This window comes from Hyalella azteca, unplaced genomic scaffold, assembly GCF_000764305.2.
Source record: "Hyalella azteca isolate HAZT.00-mixed unplaced genomic scaffold, Hazt_2.0.2 contig13025, whole genome shotgun sequence".
In the NCBI taxonomy this organism is placed as follows: Eukaryota; Metazoa; Arthropoda; class Malacostraca; order Amphipoda; family Hyalellidae; genus Hyalella; species Hyalella azteca.
In genome coordinates, this window is record NW_025942962.1 from 226,084 (window position 1) to 235,518 (window position 9,435).

The window sequence follows — 9,435 nt, forward strand, 5'->3', positions numbered from 1 at the left end:
ACTGCCCTGGTTTTCTTACTAAGTCAAGTTAGGCTAGTATCAAGCACTAGGGCTAGTGCTTGATACTAGCACCTAGTGATTAAAAGCTGCTACTGACCAAGCTAGTCTGCTACTACACTGGTAGTCTGGTACTAGTTCTACTTTTGAGCTGGCTGTAATTTTAATAAATAATGGAGTAAATATTAACATATTAATTAATATTACTGATATTAAATATTATTTAGAATAGCGAAAATTTTGTTTTAATTTAACGAGTTCAGCCGTTTCTATAATATAAATAGTATTCATAAATTTTTAAATTTGACTCAGAAGTTCTCTCAAACATAGAAATTTATTCACTTTAGAGCGGGAAAAAGTCTGTTATAATTTCACGATGGGTCAGGGCACCGCATAACTATGCTGGTGCAGGCCTCCAATGTTGGTTTCTGTTTTTCAGAACAGAAATAGTATTGTTAACTTTCTAAATGCAACTCGAAAAGTCTCCCAAACCTAGAAATTTATTCATTTTAAAGCGAAAAAAAGTCTTATAATTTCACGAGTAACAGTTCAGTCGCTTCAAAATAATTGTTTATGATCCAAACTTTTAAATTTAGCTCGAAAGTTCTCCCAAATCTAGAAATTTATTCAGTTTATAGCTGCAAAAAGTCTAATACAATTTCACGAATAACAGTTCTGCCGTTTCTAAAATAAAATTAGTATCTTCATAAATTCAATTTGAAAGTTCTCCCAAACCTAGAAATTTATTCACATTAAAGCGGGAGAAAGTCTGTTATAATTTCACGATTATCAGGTCAGCCGTTTCTAAAATAGAGTTAATGATCATATCTATCTAAATGCAACTCGAAAGTTCTCCCAAACCTAGAAATTTATTCACATTAAAGCGGGAGAAAGTCTGTTATAATTTCACGAGTTCAGCCGTTTCTAATATTAAGTTAGTATGCATAACTTTCTAAATTCAGCTCGAAAGTTCTCCCAAACTTAAAAATTTACTCACTTTGAAGCGGCAAAAAGTCTGTTATAATTTCACGAGTATCACGAGTGTCGTTTCGTGGATGAAGTTCAGGGAATCTGGAGATGTGAAGAAGAAACCAGGTCATCAAAGCGCTGCAAGATCTTCGCAGCATGTCGAAGCAGTGCGGCAATCAATCTTGAGGTCTCCTGATCTTGACAGGCTGGTTGAATGGGCTGATAAGTGGCTGCTGCGTTTTAACGCTGACAAATGTAAAGTTATCCACCTTGGCAAGAATAATGAACAGCAAGATTACAGTATGATAAGACACGGTGGATGTCGAAGTCGACAATGGAAAAAGATTTGGGAGCCAATACCGACAATGAGTTGAAATTTTCTGAGCATATTGAAGGTGAAGTTAATAGAACCAATAAACGTCTTTGACTGATCAGCCGCTCTTTCGAGTTCCTAGATGCAGAAGCGATAAAGCAGTTGTTTGTTGCTGTCGAGCGCCCGAACCTAGAGTCTGGAAACGTCGTTTGGTCACCGAAATTTGAAAAGGACAAAAATTTAATAGAGAGTGTACAAAGACGCGCAACAAGGATAGTTCCGGGCTTGAAAGGCAAGTCCTATGAGGAAAGATTAAAGATTATGAAGCTTCCAAGCCTCAGTTATCGACGTCTTCGTGGGGACCTCATTGAAGCATACAAGTATATTCATGGTTTAAACAAGGTCCTACGGCTATAAATTAAAAAAGCTGCGTTGTAACATATCCATGCGGCAACATTTCTTCTCGCTTCGAGTCACCAACATGTGGAACATGAGCCTCCCTTATTGCATCGTTGGCGCTCCGCGTTTGTGCGCGTTCAAGAACAGACTAAAGCTATGGAAAAATATATGTTCAGACTTGAAATGCCTAGCACCATATCGAACCCGGTGGAAGTCTAGTAGCTATTTCAAACTATCGTCAGTCTTGAAAAAATCCGGTCAAAGAACATGCTTTTGGATCTTCTGTGAACATGTCACGAAAAGTACAAGAATCGGCGAACAGGCCATATCAGGCCTACTATTCAGCGCCGACATCGCCGGCAAGTTTCATTCGAATCTGTTAAGTAGTTGAGAAGAAATTTCTTGTTCACTGCAAATTTAAGCACGTGTTGCTTTTTAAATCACGAATGAGGATAAAATGGAAAAAATACTTGCGAACGAAGGCAAAATCTAACAAATTTTCACGCGCTATACATCACCGTTGGATATTTAGGAATGTATGTTCAAAATTTCTTTCACATCTGTTCAGTCCTTTGTAAGAAATGAATAGTTCACTGCGAATTATAGTTCGCAGTTTATGTGTATAGTTCACTCGTCATATAACTCACGAATGAAGGTGAAATTAAAATTTTTTCACGACCTAATCATCACCGTAAGGTCTTAATGAATATTTGTACCAAGTTTCATCGAGCTACGTTCATTACTCTGGGAGATATTCTTTGTTCACTGAATTGGAGATTGGTCGTCAGACCGGCCGCAAGTCCGGCCGTAAAGTTGTCCGAGACGTCTCAAGCACGTCTTGGACAAATTTACGGCCGGACTTGCCTCAAGCAGGAGCTGTGGCCTGCCCAACGCGCAACAGGAAAATTAAACTCGATTTTATAACAGGTTGACCTCCGCCACCAGAGTTCGGACTCAGAAGATGTCCAATCTCTAACAAATTTCCACATCAATCAAGGGCAAATTTGTAGTATAATTCCATCAGGATATCTGATGAAATATTGGAACTATAAGGAAATCTGCCGCATTACTGGACTGGACTCCAGGAAAAATTCCTACAATAAACGTTACTAAGCGATAGTTGCATCAGAATTTTTTCTTTCACTCCATCGTGAGAGCAAAATATCAATAGATTATCTGAAAACATGCGTGATTTTATTCAATATTTTGTTTCAGTTTGATTGTGTTTCCTTAACAACTCAGAATTCACCTCTCACTGATCTACCGCCCAGTTTTCATACCAAAGGCTAGCATGAAGCGGTGGTGTTCATGGATACAGACCACGTGTTCATGAGGCCTCCTGAACACTTGACTGCACGCTTTAAGGGGAGCATGTACGTCAAAAAACTTTTTTATTTATGGACGGATCATTTGAAACTGGTACACGTATGTAAAAAAGAAATCCAAGACATTTTTTCTCATGGAAATTTGTCGAAAAACTGAAAGAAAACGTGAAATTCATACAAAACAGCAATAAAATGTGAATGGTGAAAATATACCTCCTCAATCCTCATTCATTTAACGTGCTTCAAAATGAGACATATCATTTGATTAGTAAAAACCATATCTAGCGATCGTCCGATCACTTTTTCCAATTTTTTCCTCATTTTTGTGATTTTTTTCAATTTTGGCCCCTCCTCCTCCCCCCTCCCTTTTTTCAATATATAATAAAAAATCTGAAAAAGTGACCGGATGATCGCTGGATCTGGTTTTTACTAATCGAATGGTGTATCTTTCAATGCTGTAGCTTGAAAATCATATGAGGAGATTGATTTTTAAGATTAAAATATCAAGTTTTCAGAAGAGCCAAAAACTGAAATCTATGATCATGGAAGGTGTAGGTTTCATCCACAGCTTGGCACTGGTTCACCGGCTTTGTAATTTACTAGTAAAAAGTCTATTACTCTTAAAAGAGGGTATCATCATGCACCACATGACTCATTGTAGTCAAGTTTAGACTTCACACACAGAGCATTGATTGCTTAATCACCATGGACACAATGTGATTGCACACCACGGATACCGTGCTAGGCGCACCACATTCAACGCATGGAATGGCACTAGCAAACTGCTCATGAAATGAAGCGGAAATCACATAATTTTGTTCATTCTTTGGAGTCGGCTCTGCAGTCGGCTGCACATACGTGGCGTACGAAATCTGCTGGAGATCTTTCCTGCGGCGCAGAATATTTTGCATGGGAAGCACCGTATCTTCTTTTTCAGTACTTCATTGTTTGGCTTTCTTTGCTATTGAGGGCAATATGAAGACTCCATGCTGTTTTCGTTTCGGCATTGTTGTTGAAGATCGTCTAGCAGTGATGAGGAGAGCTATAGAACAGCAGCTACATTCACGATAGTAACTATGCGATTCAGCCGTGTGGAAATTACCAGAAGTGCTTATGCTTCGACGGCTGTCGTGAACGAAAAATTTATCGCTAAAATATGGCTTTGGGCTCTTTAAATGCGCAATTCTTCGACCTTTAAAATGAGCCCATAAACCGAAAAAGTTTATATAATCGATTATTGACGTACATGCTCCCCTCAAATAGTATTTTGATGAGAAGCAGATGCTCGGTGTGGCGCTTGTGGGCGGATTTTACTTTCACTCCCACATTGAGACAAGAGAAGGAATTGGGTCAATTGTTCTTCATAATATTACTCGTAATCTGGAGATATAAATAATAGTTTCAGAGTTTTCATAATAATTTTTTAATAGTGTAACCGGGTTATATTTTATCAATTCAGTTTCAAACCGAATCCCCGCAATTTTTATTCATTTATAGTTCAGGTCATATTGGTGTTTTTGTCTTTTACAGTGAATTTAGCGATTCTGTCTAATATCAGGTATAAAGTAACTGACTGCCAATTGGATCGTAGTACACATTTGGTCTTGGAGTGAACGACTTCATTGGCTGAATAAATTTTGGTGAGTTATTCAATATTTTTAACATAAGTTGTTCTACAATTAATTTACGTAACCGAATTTCACCAATTGTAAATTTTCGCCATGCGGTAACATTCAGTTATTGTGATGTAGTATAACTCAGTTTATTTACTTACTAATTACTTATACTAATAATTACTTTTGTTTCGGTAATTTCATTTACCCATGCTCCTCTATTTATAAAATCTCACAATACTTACACATTTGCCGAGTGTACATTTGACAACCAATAGGTAATTTTAACCATAGTTCATCCATCTTTCATTGCCTTCGAGCTATCAATCTAGTTGCCTGGGAGACCCAAGTATAGGTTCGGGTAGAATTCAGCCGCATGTGCGCCGGTAAGAATAGTTATATTTTGTACGCACACGTAATAACCAAGATTAATATTTTAAATGAGTAACATTACGACTGCATTGCAAATTTTTCGAAGAATAACCGACGAACATTCTATTACGGATTTCTCTACTGATAGTTCTATTCACAACTGTTTTGAATTTTTGGTAACCGTGTTTCCAGAATATCCTATCTATAGTAATACGATGCAGTCTATCAAATTTCATTTAGTTTAAGAATTACAAGAGCTTATGAACCGTTTCCGGAATCCGGATGCCATAGTATGGCAAGCAATGCCTGATCTTCGAGGTCATCGCCACTATTGGCTAATATTACAAGGTGGCGTAGCCTCCCCTTCGCCTGGCAGCCCTTGCTCATGAGCGTGGCGGATGTTTTAAGAAAAACGTCGTTTGAGACCTAGCTATATTCAACATGATTTTCAGTGATGTTAATACTCAAAATATATTGCTAGTGAAGTCTGATTATTTCATTCTCGATCTCCGTTTTGTTTTATTGAATAATTTTCAATGACAACAGACCATCAATCAAAGTTGGGAAATCCATTAGCTAGAATTTTCATCATTTCATTTTACCTCGCTGCTGAATACACTTAAATGAGGTGAGTTTAATGAAATAAATGATACAATGTACCAATTATGAATAGACGGTATGCACCTAGTACTATTTATTTCCGCATCATCTATGAACCATATTTTGGGTACTATCTACCATAAAATTGGCGAAAGGAATTTAACTATATTTTGCAGTCGTGCGAATTGCAAACACTTGTCAAGTTCCCACGAATAAGGTTCAGAATTTTAATAAAAAACTCTAACTTTTGCCTAACCTGACTCGTTAGTTATTTTACATCCTAACATCCTAACCTTACATCCGACATTCACGCACTAGTTTTTCACGTCAATTAGTTTATGTATTAAAAGATAATATCGAACAACGGCATGAGGTAGTAATAGCACACAACTTACTACATTGATTCTCGCGGCAGAGAAACGTCTTGTCCTGTCCTGCGTCCCTCTTTGAGCAATTTTTTTATTTAGCTAAGCCAACTAAATATTTTTCTTTACGTACTAAATGTAATAAGAGTACCTATTTTACGAATTACAGCTTGAATGTGTGATTGACCGAAGTACAAGACGTGTAGAATTAATTACTTAAGATGAATAACATTTGATATATTAGTATTAGATGGCGGAATTTAATTGTTTATGCACGTGCGATTGATGAAACGTTAGTTCAGTGTTGATCTCCACTGTTTACATTTTTGGCCCACGTTGACGTCACACGAGACATGCGCGGAACTGCCGTTTCTCTTACCACCAGAGACAAGCTCACAACCAGACCGTCACTCGCATTGTGCTGAACGTACTCACCAGCATCGTGATCAAGCAGTGGCCCGACAACAACCGACCGGCGATAGCTGAACCCCTCATCGCTACAGATTGGACTCCAGCTATCTATTTACTGACTACCGGATTTGTCTGAAGTCTGAAAGAGTTTTCCCAGTAATTTTTGGTTCAAAAATTTCCTGTTGTATCCTATTTACTTATTTTATGTACTTATTTCCACCAAAATGTCAATATTTAATGCTTCTTATAACTTGAAAATGAATGTTTGTTGCATTCGAAACGTCGTTAATAAAGAAAACTACTTCCTGAAACTTTAATATAAATCAACTAATTCTCTGGTCATCAATCGCACGTATATATATATAACCTTCCATTTGGCCAAATTTTAAGACTTATTGACCCTGTTACTGTACCTCTTATCCGAAAGCTTGAGAGATTAAACTCAAGAGATGTCCCCAATAAAACTGGCATTATTTTTAACCAAACATGTTTAAATGAAGGGCTCTACCCTAAATATACAAATATATATATATATTTATAAATTTAGAACAATTACCGGACAAAATTGGTAACATTACCGGACAGGGGGTACAAAACCGGACAAAATCGAGTCCGGTAATTAACTCTGCAATTAGTTTGTACTCTGAACCTCTGACTACACTGAACCTCTGACTACACTGAACCTCTGACTACACTGAACCTCTGACTACACTGAACCTCAGACTACACTGAACATCTGACTACACTGAATCTCTGACTACACTGAACCTCAGACTACACTGAATCTCTGACTACATTGAACCTCTTAGTACACTGAACCTCGGTCTACACTGAACCTCTGACTACACTGAACCTCTGACTACACTGAACCTCTGACTACATTGAACCTCTGACTCCAGTGAATCTCTGAGGCGGCCATGTCCCAGATTCCATAGCAGCTGTGAAATGATAACTATATCATTGTGATTGGCATTTCTTTGGTCGTAACTTTTATCACACATAACAACTATATCCGATGTTTTTGTCATAAACAAGAACTAAATTGAACTCACATCAGCTGCACATTAGGCTACCAAGGAAAAACGGCTAATGCAATGCTTCCAATTTTAGCTGTAGTTCTCCGCGCGCATAGCAGCGTGCAGATCATTTACTGTAGGTATACATTACGTTACAATAGGATGATTCTTATTAATTAACAAGTCGCGCCGCATGTGAGTAGTACCTCGTGAGGCTGTTCATGTGAGTAGCACCTAGTGAGGTAAGGCGTGTGAGCATTAGCTCGTGAGGTCGGTCATGTGAGCAATATAACATAACATAGTGATGTCGGCGCTGAAGAGTAGGCCTGATGTGGCCTGTCGCCGATTCTTGTACTTCTCGTGACTTGTTCACAGAAGATCTAAAATCGTGTCATTTGACCGGATCTTTTCAGGACTGACGATAGTTAGAAATAGCTACTAGACTTCCACCGGGTTCGATATGGTGCTAGGCATTTCAAGTGTTAACATATATTTTTACATAGCTTTATCTAGTCTGTTCTTGAACGCGTTCATAAGCGGAGCGCCAACGATGCAATCGGGGAGGCTGTTCCACATGTCGGTGATTCGAAGCGAGAAGAAATGTTGTCGCGTGGATAAGTTGCAGCGCAGTTTTTTCTCAGTTTATAGCCATGGCCCCTGGTGTTGGTTCTTGTTTCAAGTTCTAGTAATCCTTCGGGAACCTTATATAAACCATGAGTATACTTGTATACTTCAATGAGGTCCCCACGCAGACGTCGATTACTGAGGCTTGGAAGCTTCACAGTCTTTAATCTTTCTTCATAGGATTTGCCCTTCAAGCCTGGAATTGTCCTTGAAGGGCAACACGTCTTTGAACATTTTTATTAAATTTTTGTCCTTTTCAAATCTCGGTGACCACACGTTTCCAAACTCTAGATTCGGGCGCACGACAACAACGAACAACTGCTTCATCGCTTTTGCATCTAGGAACTTGCAGGAGCGTCTGAATAGTCCAAGAAGTTGGTTGGATGTATTAGCTTGCGTTTCAACATGCTTAGAAAATTTCAGCTCCTTGTCGACATAAACTCCGAGGTATTTTTCCGCACTAGTCTTTTCAATCATTACCTACTCTCTCGTTGTAATCATGTTTTCTAATACTGTAATCTTGCTGTTCATTGTTCTTCCCGAGGTGAAGTACTTTACACTTGTCAGCATTAAACCGCAGCTGCCACGTATCAGCCCATTTAACTAAACTGTCAAGATCATCTTGCAATTGCGCTTTATTTGACGCATCCTTCACTGTATTACAAACTTTTTTGTCGCCGGCATACATGGAGCACCCGCTGGACACTGCTTCTGGCAGATTGTTTTTAAAAGCAACGAACATAATAGGCCCAAGAACGCTTCCTTCTGGCACGCCACTGCGCATTGATGCCCAGTCTGACACGGCTCCGTTTAATACTGACACGTTGTCATCTACCTACTAGAAAATTCCTGATCCATTAGAGTAAGTTTCCCTCCATTCCCAAAGACTTCCCTTTACGCAACAGACGCTCATGCGGAAACACTGTTAAATGCTTTGGCAAAATCGAGGTACAATGCATCCACTGGCTCCCCTTTGTCCAGCAGGCGAGTCCAGGCGTTCAACGTACACAATAAGTTAGTGCAGGTTTCTTTGTAGACCAGAGAGTATTTCTTATTGACAATTTTCTTATTGTTTTTCTCTATTCGGCGAATTAGGCCCTTAATAGGTAGTGGAAATCCAAAAATCAGGTTTCCGTGGGACATTTTATTATAATTTTACGACGTTTCGAATGCAACTTCATTCATTATCAAGTATAGGAAGAGTTTCGCAACAAATGAATTTGAATTGACATTAGTACAAACATAGGTATTATGGATACAGATTGGAATTAAAGCGTAAATTACGAGAACAGTTCCAACGTCCTGACAAATCCGGTAGTTTGTAAATTAATAGCTGGAGACTCATGCTTGATGATGAGAGCCTCAGCTATCGCCAGTCTTGTGGCGTCTGGGCATCTCATGATGATTCTGGTGTGGGTCTCCAACGTCGCG